Source organism: Balaenoptera acutorostrata, chromosome 14 (assembly GCF_949987535.1).
Source record: "Balaenoptera acutorostrata chromosome 14, mBalAcu1.1, whole genome shotgun sequence".
NCBI lineage: Eukaryota > Metazoa > Chordata > Mammalia > Artiodactyla > Balaenopteridae > Balaenoptera > Balaenoptera acutorostrata.
The window spans coordinates 59207410-59220779 of NC_080077.1; the positions used below are offsets into that span (position 1 = coordinate 59207410).

Here is a 13370-nt window from a genome sequence, read left to right on the forward strand (position 1 = left end):
TCTCAGTAGAAATGAAATATTAGTACTACTCTAACTTGTTTTCTTACTTGATTTTATTTATGCCTCTTCCACCCCCCAGTTGCAAGATGGTCATGATTAAGTGTTTAACTCAGCCATAGAACATTCTGACCCACAAAGAAATCAAATTCATGTCCTTGGCCTTATTAGAACAGTTTCACGAATCACCATTATCCAAATTTATGTTTTAAAAATTCCAATAGTAATTATTGTCTGTAGAATCCATTTGGTAATTAATCATGTACTGCTTTGTGACAAACCTATTGTTCTCTTGAACTGTTACTTAACTATTCTGTTATTTATCTTGATGCTACAGTCTCTCTTTTATACTGTCACAAAATTATCTTCCTAAAGCACAGATATTATGGTCATGTTATTGCCGTGCTCAAAAACTATGAAAGGCACAGTCTCAGGATTCCCTCTGGCTTTCAAGCCCCTTGCTTCCACTGGATTGGTGCATTTTACAGATCATGACACTGTTCTACCTGTACTTTCTGTTCTTCCCCCCAGGGCAGAGTAATAGACCCCCCAAAATGTACACATACTAATTCCCAGAACCTGTGAATATATTAGCTTGCGTGGCAAAAGCGACTTTGCAATTGTGATTAAGGATCTTTGTGAGACAGTGTGTGTGTGTGTGTGTGTGTGTGTGTGTGTGTGTGTGTGAGAGATTAAGAATCTTGAGATGGGGACTTCCCTGGCAGTCCAGTGCTTAAGACTCCATGCTTCCTATGCATGCTCCCAGGCAAGGGTTTGATCCCTGGTCAGGGAACTAAGATCCCACATGCCACATGGTGCGGCCAAAAAAAAAAAAAAAAGAAGAAAGGAAAGAAAAGAAAACCAAAACATCATATAAGAAATTTTTTAAAAAGAGAGAATCTTGAGATGGAGAGGTAAACCTGAATTATGTAGGTGGGGCTAATGTGGTCACAAGGGTCCTTATAATAAGAGGACAAGAGAGTCAGAGTCAGAGTCAGAGAAGAGGTGACAACACAAGCCAAGATCAGAGGGAGAAATTTGAAGATGTGATGCTGTTATCCTGGAAGGGGGAGGAAAGGGCCACGAGCCAAAGAATATGGGAAGCCTCTACAACCTGGAAAAGATGGAACAGATTTTCCCCTAGAGCCTCCAGAAGAAACCAGCCCTACTGGTACCTTTGTTTTAGCCCTATGGGGCCCATTTTTGGACTTCTGACCTCCAGAACTATAAGATAATAAATTTGTGTTATTTTAAGCCACTAAACTTACATTAATCTGTCATAGCAGCAATAAGAAACTAACACAAACCCAGTTGAGGAAATCAGTCCCTTCTCTCAATTTGTAAAACAGGACTCCCGAAATTTTCTGCAGATTTGGGGAGCTTGAGCAGGGAGTTCACATTTCAGAATAAGGAATATTAGACATCTCTGCTTTTAAAATACTCACCTATAATTTTTTCTCTCCCTCTCTGTTGTACTCTTCCCCCTTTTCTCAAATTATTGTATATCATAAATAGAAGTTAAGCTTTCCCCTTTGTTTGACTCCTGATAATCCATGCCCTTAGGATCTCATTTTCCAGGTCAAGTGATTTTTATCTAAGCATTTCCTCAGTAGATTCAAAAGGAACTCTGATACCAGCTGTTACTATAACTGTACAAACTACATGAGACAGAAATCTTATATATATTATTTTTACCTCTCCAGGTCCTTTCTTATGGTAGATGTTCAGCACGTTTTTCTTTAAATTTACTTGATCAGAAGTGCTATTATCTGAATCCGGCATTTAAGTTTTATCCACATACATAGTTAGATAACCTTCTGCTGAAAGCTCCTGGAATTGCCTTTGAATTTCCTGTCAGGAAGAGGTCAATGGACCTAAACTTAGCAGGACATTACTTTTATTTGCTTTCCTTTAGTGCTGATAGTTTACACAGAATTACATGCAACCTCTCCAAATACTCTCTGTGACTAATGGTATATATTTTTGAAATGTTTGCCCATAATTTTTTTTTCTCTGCTCTGTTTTCCTCATAACCTGAACAAACAGAGGTCTCTGAATTAGAATTATGACCATGACTTAGGGTTTTTTTCAGAGAAAGAGATATACCTGAGACCAAGAGATTTATATTAGACTATACTAACAAATAGGTCTAGGAACACAGACGGTTAGAAAGCCAGCAACAAGGCAGGTGGTCAAAAGTCAAGCACAAATATTGACAAAGAAGTACAAGGAATACTACAGGTTACTATTATTAAGCCAATTTCTTATCCTTATTTCCTAACTTTGTAGAAAGTTAATAGCAAAATCATTGAATGTGGTCAATATGAGGCAAGTCTAGGCTGCCTGGAGTTTTTATCTTTTGTATTTACAAGAAAAGTGTCTAATTGGTTTGACAGGAAGGAGTCAAAAAATGTTATATGTACTACTCTATAAAGGAGTTTATTTTATAAACAGCATTCTCCAACTCAAGGTAAGGAAACTACAGCACATAAGCCAAAGTCTGCGTTTGGTTTTTATATTACCTGAGTGGGAACATATTACATCCAAAGAAGGTTTTCTGGTATTTCCTGCTAGCATACCCCATTCAGAATGGAGTTGTATTTTTGAGATTTAAAGATCAGAACAGTTGAAGCATGACTAATAGTGGTTAATTAGATACTCACAATTTCAAAGGGCAGAGATATTTGATCATTTACTTAAAATCCTATAGTTCAGGTAAATAGTAGAATGTGACAGAAAATTATTTATTTCCAATTCACTTCCACCATGGGAGACTCAAATTACTTAAAAAGGGCATCAGTCTTTTAAAGCTCTTCCTTGAAAAACTAAAGTCTCAACTCCCCACCAATTCCTCACATCTAAGTTCAATGGACACAATATAGAAACATGAGATTATTATTAAAATAAAAGGAAAGCCAATAACACAGATAATATTCAACAGACATATGACAGTAGATCAAACGCTTGCAAATGAGCACATCTCAGTGTCACACATTGTTTTGTGTGAAAATATGCTAGACAGCATGTCCCAGCCTCAGTTACACGGCCCTCCCCTCGCACTCTCCGCTGAAGTAATCATTCTCCTGTGACTGCTAACAACCTTCTTTGGCATAAGCTGCTTTCAAAAGGTTTTGTTGTTTTTTGTTTTGTTTTGTTTTGTTTTGAATTGTCTTCTACACTACTGTCTTCTATGTTTACCCCTGCTGGAGAAGCAGATATCACCAAGTGTAATTCCAAGTGTATTGCTGAGGAGTATTCTACTGTAAGATATTCCATAATTTATTTATTCATTCACCTTTTGATAGGCATTTGAGCAGTATCCAAGTTTTAGCTATTGCGAATAATATTGCTATGAACACTTGTGTACATGTCTTTGTGTGGAAACCTGTTTTAATTTCTTTTGGTAAATTCCTAGAAATGAAATTACTGGATCATACAGAAAGTGTATATTTACTTTCTTCAGAACTGGCAAGCTGTCGTTAAAAGTGGTTGTACCATTTTTATAAACCCGGGAACGGTGTATGAGAATTCCATTTTCTAAACACCTTCACCAAAAGGTGGGCAGTCTGGTGGGCTTGGTTGGCCCCCAGTCTGGTTGGTTGCCAGGCCCCATCTTGTACAGATGCTGCTGGCTGCTGTTTACTGGGGCCTGGTCACGAGGCGGCTGGTCGCTGGCTCACTGGTGGACAGAATCAGGGTCCTGAAGACTCTGGGGCTGTTGCCTACTCACTGGCGGGTGAAGACAGATCCTGGGGTTAGTGCTGGACTACTGACAGCAGAGCTGGTTCCTGGAGGCTAGCTGCAGGGCCCAGGGATCCCAGAGCTCATTTCAGATCGTTAGTGGGAAGGGCCCGGTCCCTGACACAGTTGGGTATAGGGTCGGGAGCCTCCCGAAGGTTGCATTGGTCTAGTAGGCAGGGCCAGGGCCCTGCTGGCCCCAGGGTAGGGTCTGGCCTGTGTCTGGTGTCTGCCCTCTGGTGGTGAGGCTGGTCTGGAGGCCTGTGGAGGCTTCCTGGTGTGAGAGGCCAGTGCCTGCCCACTGGTGGGTGGAGCTGGGTCTTGGCCCTCTGGTGGGCAGGGCTGTGTCTAGGGGCGTGTCCAGAGGTGGCTGTGGGCTCTTTAGTCTTTAGGCAGCCAGTCTGCTGATGGGTGGGGCTATGTCCCCCAACCCCCGCCCCCCAGTTAGTTGTCTGGCCTGAGACATCCCAGCACTGGCACCTCTAGGCTGTTGGGTAGGGCCAGGTCTTGGTGCTAACAAACCACCAGTGACAGCAGTGTTCACATGGCAGAGTGTTTTCCCTTATGCATGTTTTCCCTTATGAAATGTTTATTGTTCTTTTAGGCTATAATTTGTTACACAGCAAGACATAACTAATATAATGGAGTGCATTCCTTTCACTCACATTTCATTTAGTTACTTCGACCACATATAACCAAAAGAGTCTAGGAAATATAGTCTATCTATATACCCAGTAAGAAAGGGAGAGCAGCTTTTGGTGGAGAGCTGGCATTCTCTGCAAAACACATTCTAGTATCTGGACATTATTTGACCTGTGCTTCAGTTTCTCCAACCATATTGTGAAAATGGAAACCCAAATTTTAGTGACAATTAGCTATTTCTGCCATAGCTGTCTTGTGTTAAATGCACGCACTTGAACCAAAGAATGGAGGCCAAGAAACTGGATTAACAACTACTAATATGACAGCTGTCATGGTATACAACTGGAGACAAAGGGAGTAGTTCTCAGAAGATCCATGGACGGGAACACTAGGAAGACAATTGCATAGATACACACTACATTTCTCAATAAATATCTTTAGAATGAATTAATTAAATTGGACTTTTCTACAAAAGAATGTTTAAAATATAAGACTGTTAATGGGCATGAGACAGACGTATATACCATGACATGGAAAGAGATCTGTGATATACTGTTAAGTGATAAAAGCAGATTATAGAATAGTCTGTATAAAATGACCCCACTTATAAAAGTAAACAAACGAATATGAATAAATATATATGCATGAAACAGCCTTGGAAAAAAAATATAACTCAAACTGTTAGCAATTGTTGCCCCTAAGGACATTCACTTTCTTTTTACTGTTTTCTATTGTTTGAATTTTTCTACTATTTTATACACACTGCATTATTTAAATTGTTTACAATAAATATCTATTACTTTTATAGGGGTATGTAGTAATAAAAAGCAAAAAGAGCAACAAAAATAAATATATTCTTTGGGGAAAAAAAATCTTCCTCTCTAAAATGCTTCACAAATCTGCCTTTTTCTCTCCATTGCATGCTACTTCCTTAGTTTAGTCTTTACCGTTTATTAACTAAACCAGGATTCAGCAAACGTTTCCTGTTACGGGCCATATAGTAAATACTTTGGCGTGCAGACTATATGTTCTCATTCACATCTACTCAGTTCTGTTGTAATAGCTTGAAAGCAGCTGAAAATGATACCTAAACTAGTGAGTGTGGCTGTGTTCCAATAAAACTTTATTTACTAAAACAATTGGTGGGCTAGCCCATGGGCCATAGTTTGCTGACCACTCACTTAGACTACTTCAAATTATATCTCTGACTCTAATCCTCCCCTCCTCCCTCTCCCGCATCTTACACTGTTCCTACATATGTCACATAATTTCTTCACATCCCATGTTTTTACTTAAGTCTCATCTGTCTGGAAAATTCTTAGATTTCTGGTGACATCTAAATCATTTTTTAAGACCCAAAGTGCCTTCATGACCCCAGTAAATAAAATTGACTGTTTTCCTTCCGTGCTTCCACAGTCTTTGTACATACCTTGACTGACACCTTGTATTGTGATGATTTCCTTATGTGCCTCTCAGTCAGACACAGGAGGGCTGAGACTATGCTTCTGAATTCCTGGAACCTAACAGAAGACAGAGCAGAGAACAGGGATTCAGAAATGTTTCCTGAGTGAATAAAGACACAGAGAGAGGTATCTCTTTGGCCTTTTAGACTTTCAAATTAGGTGCAGAAAATTCCTCCTTCCAGCAGTCCTTTTTCCCTCCACAATCAGAGCAATCAATACCTGTCAGCTTGGATCTTTCTTCTTTCCTTCCTTTTTATATCTCTGCATGCTTTAATGCCCAGAGCAAATAAAACCATATAGATAATATCAACTTTTTGAATCTAATTTGTCATCTGATCCAAAACAATACACTAAGCATTCACAAGTTACATCATTCAGGGGGATGGTTCGTATTTGCCTTCTAGTCCGATTTATAAGGATTTTCCCCCAACCCAGGTTCACCAGATGGTGAGCCACTTGACTATGGGGAGTATATTTTTGAAAAGCTGAAAAATATTTAGGGCATAAATGAATGGCTCCCTAGGTCACAGCCTGCCAAGTTCAGAATGTGCCCTGGGTATGCTTAGGACCTTTTCACAGGGCTTGTACATAGGAAAAATATTACTTATATGCAATAAACTATCAAAAAGCCCATTACATTATTTAGCTTAATCCTCCCTCAGCCCTTCAGATGGCTATTATCACCAATTTGCTGATGAGGAAACTGAGGCTCGTGGTTGTTAATTATCTAGCCCACTGTCATAGTGAACAAGGAGGGAGTCCTTCAGATTTTAAATCCTGTGTCCTTTTCTCATACATGACTTACTCTCATCTTCCCTTGACTCTTAACACTTGGATGATAACCTTTTGCATATCATTTAAAATGAGTTATTAAACTATCCTGTCCAGTACTAGAGCTTTTGCAGCTTTCTGCTTAATAATATGGTTAATTATGCAAACTATTGTTAAAAGGGGTTCCAAAAGTTTGCCTGTTGAATAGTTTTTAAATGTTTAAAACAGATAATTGGGCTTCCCTGGTGGTGCAGTGGTTGAGAATCTGCCTGCCAATGCAGGGGACACGGGTTCGAGCCCTGGTCTGGGAAGATCCCACATGCCGCGGAGCAGCTGGGCCCGTGAGCCACAACTACTGAGCCTGCGCATCTGGAGCCTGTGCTCCACAACAAGGGAGGCCACGATAGTGAGAGGCCCGCGCACCGCGATGAAGAGTGGCCCCCACGTGCCGCAACAAGAGAAAGCCCTCGCACAGAAACGAAGACCCAATGCAGCCATAAATAAATAAATAAATAAAAATTAAAAAACAAACAAACAAACAGATAATTAACATGGTTTTAAGCACCACTCTATACTGAGCTTTGTTGAGCTGTCCCTAGGTTTTGGCAGGCAGTGAGATGGATTAGACTGAGATGACCCGCATCTGAAGACTCAATAAATATCCATCCACAGGCAAGGCAGGTGAGCTGCTAGACCTGAGCAGCCCGAAATGGTCAGGAAAGGTTAATGTCAGTTATAGTACTGGAAAATTCAACAGTAGATGGGAACTCCAGTACATGTACAGAATATAATAACAAAAGATCCAGAGATCTACCCATCATCCAAAAGATCCTGAAGCTAATAATAGAAATCTACTCTTATGGGTAGAACTGAATCAACAAAAAAACCGGGAAGAAGCCCAGCCCCATAGGAGCTAGCATACCTGTCTTAGGACACAAGGCTGAGACTCATGCACAGGGGAACCAGACAACACATCAGGGGCAAGAAGGAGGCTGCAAAGTTAAAGTGACAGCAGCTGACTTGACTTAGGGCCTTCCCATTCTCTCTTCCCAAAAGGCAGAAATGTACCAAGCAGTTATATAGGTTGAATTCTATGGGTGATGGATACAATCTTCCAGCTAAGAAGAGACAGGAAAAACAGCAGAGATTACAGTGCACCCATCTCCACTTCACTCTTGTCTGCCTCCCTTTATTCCTTTCTCCTCAATGTTCAAAGGTTTTAAGTAACCAAAGTACACTTTGGAGTATTTGTCTTAATTATTAAGTAATGTTTATTTTTCTTGTTGTGAATTTTTAAAATAATTGAATATTTTGTATTTCACTATGAAAAAAATATAATATCCAATTGATTTTTTCCCTCTTCGTGTCAACAGTCCTCTGTAGAATCCCTAACCTTGTTTTAACCAACTCTTTATTCACCAAACTGAAAATTGCAATTAATTCAAACTCACAGATTAGATTTATGTTTTTAAAAATTCTCCACACTGGGAATTCCCTGGTGGTCCAGTGGTTAGGACGCTGCGCTTCCACTGCCGGGGGTGCAGGTTCGATCCCTGGTCAGGGAACTAAGATCCCACATGCCGTGTGGCGCAGCCAATAAAATAAAATTAAATTAAATTAAAAATCATTACACTACAAAAAAATTAAGGGTATACATGCCTCTTAAATATTCACAAATGATGAAAGGGTTAATTATTGTGCTTTCTCTTGATGAAATATTATGCACTGACTGAAATGATACTTTAGAATGCCAAGAAACCAAGTACACAAATGCTTATATTTAAAAAATTAAAATCTGAATCCATAACTACAACTAGATAAAAGTTTTATACGTGGGCAAAAATGATAAGAGAATACTGAAAAAACAAAAATGTGGTTTTATAGAGAGGCAGAAAGAAAGACTAATAATGAATTATATTTTATTTTTTGGTGTTATAATATTGTTTGGGCAATTAATCATATTTCTTAAAATGAAATGTATATCCTTCACCTATTTTTTTTATATTTAACTTTTAATTAATTGAGATGAGTTCATGAGCTTACATAACATATAGTTTCACAGAACCACTGCCCTAAAAATGCTCAGCTGTTCCATTGTGATACATCTAAAACAAAGCAATTCAAAGAATCTAGTATCTTTGGGAAATGGAGCTGTAACTTCATGTATCTAAAAAAAATAAAAAGTCTTTCCATGCTAGACATGATAAAGGAAGGTGTCTTTCAACACAGCTTAGAATAGAGTGTCATTCAACATAGCTTAGAATAGAGTGTGTTCCAGGGAAATCTCTATCTGTGACCTCCTAATCACCTCCATCCCCTAACTCTATCCCTCCCCATCCTCCTGCAGTTTTCATTTGTGATTTGAAATTTTTCTCTAATCCTCAGTGTTCTCACGCAGAATGCTAAAAGACTTTGCCCTTCTGCTTTTTGATATGCCATTTTTGGTTTCTAATTTGAAGCACTTAAATCCTGCACAAAATTAAACTCTGATTATGCATTCACTTACCTTTTATTCCTTAAATGTAGTTTTCCTTCCCCTGAGTTCATAGTGGCAGGCTGATAAAGGCCTGCTTACATGGGCAATTTTATTAAATTAATACACATTCAGTGGAAACATTCAAATATGATTATTTTACTATTCATAATACATAATTTGTTTCCTTTGAGAAATCGTTTATTCTTCCAACAAATAACTTCAATAAAATACAATAACATAAGACTGAATGCATGGATAGACCTTTTTCATTGCGAGGAAATATTAAAAATATGGTCTTTTCCCAAAAGAACTTCTTAAATATCAGTGCTAAAAAGATGAAGTAAAATGAATTTTTATAATAGTATTAAAATTTGTGGCAGCTTAAATGAAAGAAGATTCTAATATGAAAATGGTTATTTTTTATTGTTTGTATCTTTAGATTTATTGCCACTATATTGTTTTGGCTGCTAGCTGTGACCTAGTTTTCATTTGCTTATATTTTTCATTTGCTTTATTTTTAAAATCTTAAGGCAAAATAAAAAATACTGAAAGTTTCTTTTAAATAACATTGAAGATTTTTATATCAACCATACTACAAAACAATCTGAGCATTAATTAATATAAATTTGGAGTGGTGATTCTGAGGCAGGAACTTGCTTAGAATATTCAACAATAGCAAGGAGGCAGGATGACTGAAGCAAAGGGAGGGAAGAAGAAGGTGAATGTAGAAGGTAACATCAAAAAGGTAACTAAAGAGCAAGACATTGGGCCATCGAGGTCTTTAGATATTATTATACATGCAGTGGGAAGCCACTGCATTGAACAGCATAGTGACATGACCTTTAACTTTGAATGACTTTGACTTTGAGAAGTCAAAGGCTCACTCAGGCTACTGTGTGGTGAGTAGACTGTGGAATGAGCAAGAGTAGAATTACGGTAATGAGGACGGTGGCTTTGAGGTAGCTTGTTTTTGTACTGTGTGGTAAGGTGTGGTTAGATTTTGGAGATACAGAAACCTACAGATATACCCATTACCAGGTTCACCTGTTGCTAATATTATATCCCATGTGCTTTATCATTTCTCTCTCTCTCTCTGTGTGTGTGTGTGTGTCTCTCTCTCAGTCTCTCTCTCTTTCTCCCAGGCCTCATTCAAATAGTTCCTCTGAACTAAGTTATACTCATCATATATCATGGTCCTTTACTTCTAAATTCTTCCATGTGCATTTCACAAATTCAACTTCAGTAAATTTAACATTGACACAGTATCTAATTTTATCTAATTTACCATTTGTATTCCAGTCTTGTAAGTTGACTTAGTAATGTCCTTTATAGCACTGTTCCCTTCCAGTACCGGATCCAGTATTACCTTTAGTTGCCATGTCTCTTTAGGCTCCTTTAATATGGAACATTTCAGCAAACTCTGTCTCTTATGAATATATCTTTAACGTAGAGTCAACTGACAGGGCTGAACATTTATACAGATGGATTTGATGTGGGCTTTGAGGAAGCTGAGGATGACCCCCAAATTTTTAGCTTGAGAAACTGAATAAATGTCATTTATTGTGATAACCAATACAACAAAGATGGAGGGGGGCAGGTGGTAGGAATAGAAACCACTAAGGAGGTGCCTCTTTGTGAAAGAGACTTAGAGTTCTCACTCATGTCTTATTCTCCTCTCCTGGACACACTGCAGGATTTTACTTCCCCACCACCTTACACCTACCTGGGGCTACATGATCAGTTCTAATAGGTTGTGTAAAAAATTAATAAACAGAAACCTCAATTAGAGTTGGGACTCTCATGCCCTGTGATGATAGCAGAGCCCAACAGGAAGAAGAAAGACCTCTCTCCTTTTCTAGCATGGATTTAGCCAATGAAAGGTCAAACTCTGTTTACTGTAGCCCTCCCAACTTCCTTTTCCTCTATATAAAAGTGTCCTCCTTCCCTTGCCGTGTATCCGGGAACTTGAGCATGGCTCTCTGTGGTTGCAGATCTTGAATTGCAATTCTCTGCTAATCCCGAATAAACCCATTTTTGCTGGAGAAATATCTGGCAGCCTATTTGTTCCGGGTCAACAGTTGTAAACTGAAGTGATATTATCACACCCCACGTGAAGCATTCTGTTCTCCTGTCTCACTGCTCAAGGAGGCTGCATGTTTCAAGTGGTGCAGCTGCAGGATGGTGGAGGCTCCATCATTCTGGATTATTGAGTTGTCACATGAAGAACATTTGCCCTGGAGAATTGCCCAGACACACAGCAGACTTTGTATGAGCAAATAAACATTTGTTATGTTAATCCACTGAAATTTGGGGGTTGACTGCTACCTCGCCTGTCATGACTAAGTCACTATTAGACACGCAAGTGAAAATGCTAAATAGACATTTGGATATAAGATTTTGGAGTTGGGATCGGGTCAGGTCTAGGAAAGTTTGGGAACCACCAACATGAAAATGATGGTTAGAGGCATGAGATTCCCCCACCTAGAGAGTGTAGGCATAGAAAATTGATTAATAGGTGATTGACTGATTGACACATACATACAGACATGATGGCCTAGCCCTCTACCACCTGCCATAAATGATCATTCCAGGAAAGAGCATCTGACCAAAGTCAGCCACTCAAAGTCTTTTTGAAGGATTTTTCAAACTAGAACTAAGAGAATCAGTCTCTCTTATGTGGTAGGAGTCAGAGATCACAGTCTATAAGGGTCAAGAAGTTATGCTCCAAGCCATGTGTATGAAACTAGAAACAGTGGGTGAGAGGAAAGTAGAAGCAGAGAGAAAAGAAGAAGTAAGAGGGAGTCCCAACACCATTCAGTTCCCTAGTTCTCATTGTTCTTGAGGCCATTTCCTTCATGTCTATTGGATGGTTTGGTCATTCAACAAAACCATTAATTACAAGAACCAGTAATTCCCATATTCTCCTAATATAGTTTGAATTAGATTTCCATGACCTAAAGCCCAAGAATGCTGGATAGTAAATGAACGTTACCAAGTTAATAAAATATAAACTTCTAACTTAAAAAAGTCATGATTGGCTTCTCCTGTTTTTACACAGAGCTCTAAGTGAAAGTCATCATTTACTTCCTATCCCTTCCCCATTTAAGATCCTATTCCAGTTATCTATTGATGCATAAGAAACCACTCCAACACTCAGTGGTTTAAAGTGACAATCAATCTGCAATTTGGGCAGGGCTCTGTGGGGAAGGCTCATCTCTGCTCCACATGGTGTCAGCTGGAAGACCTGAGCAAGAATATTTTAGTACAAAGTGACCACTGGCCATGCCTGGGGTTGGGGGGGTGGTGAGTAGGTGTAACCTCCCAGGTATGGCAACTCCACTTAAGTGGGGGCCATTCTCCAAAGGCTGCAGTTGTGAGTGCTTAGCATCCAAAACTCACAGTAGCTGGGATGGATATACCCACCCAAGAAAGAAGTTCTGAGCAGGGCAACAGCATGTTCGCTACACATCTTCTCTTGAATGTTTTACTAGAAGTTGTATATATCAACCTGATATCTAGGAATAAACTGAAAAGAAAATTTGACTAGCCCTTAACTAGATACAGCGTGAATAGCAAGTCTTACCATTGTCTGTTGAGTAGAACTCTCCTTGTTTGAAGATGAAGGTAAAAAAAATCAACATAGTATCTATGAGAGGGACTTCAAGAAATTAAAAAAAAAAACCATGAAATTCAACAAAAGTGGATCACTGGGACTTCCCTGGTGGCACAGTGGTTAAGAATCCGCCTGCGAGTGCAGGGGACACGGGTTCGAGCCCTGGTCTGGGAAGATCCCACATGCCGTGGGGCAACTAAGCCCGTGCGCCACAACTACTGAGCCTGCGCTCTACAGCCCGTGAGCCACAACTACTGGAGCCCACGCGCCTAGAGCCCGTGCTCCGCAACAAGAGAAGCCACCGCAACGAGAAGCCCGCGCACCGCAATGAAGAGTAGCCCCGGCTCACCACAACTACAGGAAGCCCGCGTGCAGCAACAAAAACCCAACGCACCAAAAATAAATAAATACATGAGTTAATTTTTTAAAATATATTAAAAAAAACAAAAAAGCGGATCACTGAAAATTATTTATTATATACAAAAGAATTGGGTGATTTTAATAGTTTTGTTAAAATACAATTTATATATCATAAAATTAATTGATTGAAATAATTGAATGAATAAATGTTTTACGTTTACATATACAACCATCACTACAATCTAATTTTAGAACATTTCCATCATTATTAAAAAAATCACATGCCCATATACAGTCATTTCCTAAGCCC

At 39.1% G+C, this 13370-nt stretch overlaps 1 long non-coding RNA gene across 3 annotated transcripts in view; it reads right to left on the bottom strand.

The window, feature by feature from the left end:
- LOC130704736 (uncharacterized) overlaps window positions 1-13370 on the bottom strand; it is a 44890-nt gene that overhangs the window by 10412 nt on the left and 21108 nt on the right. Inside the window, exons 3-4 of one of the 3 annotated variants that reach the window (XR_009005177.1) lie at window positions 5807-5897; window positions 1693-1848 (exon numbers count right to left, since the gene is read on the bottom strand). This is a non-coding gene — a long non-coding RNA (uncharacterized LOC130704736). Of the gene's footprint in view, window positions 1-1692; window positions 1849-3598; window positions 3727-5806; window positions 5898-13370 lie in introns of those variants that run through there. The other 2 variants (XR_009005180.1, XR_009005179.1) reach the window with 2 other exon arrangements.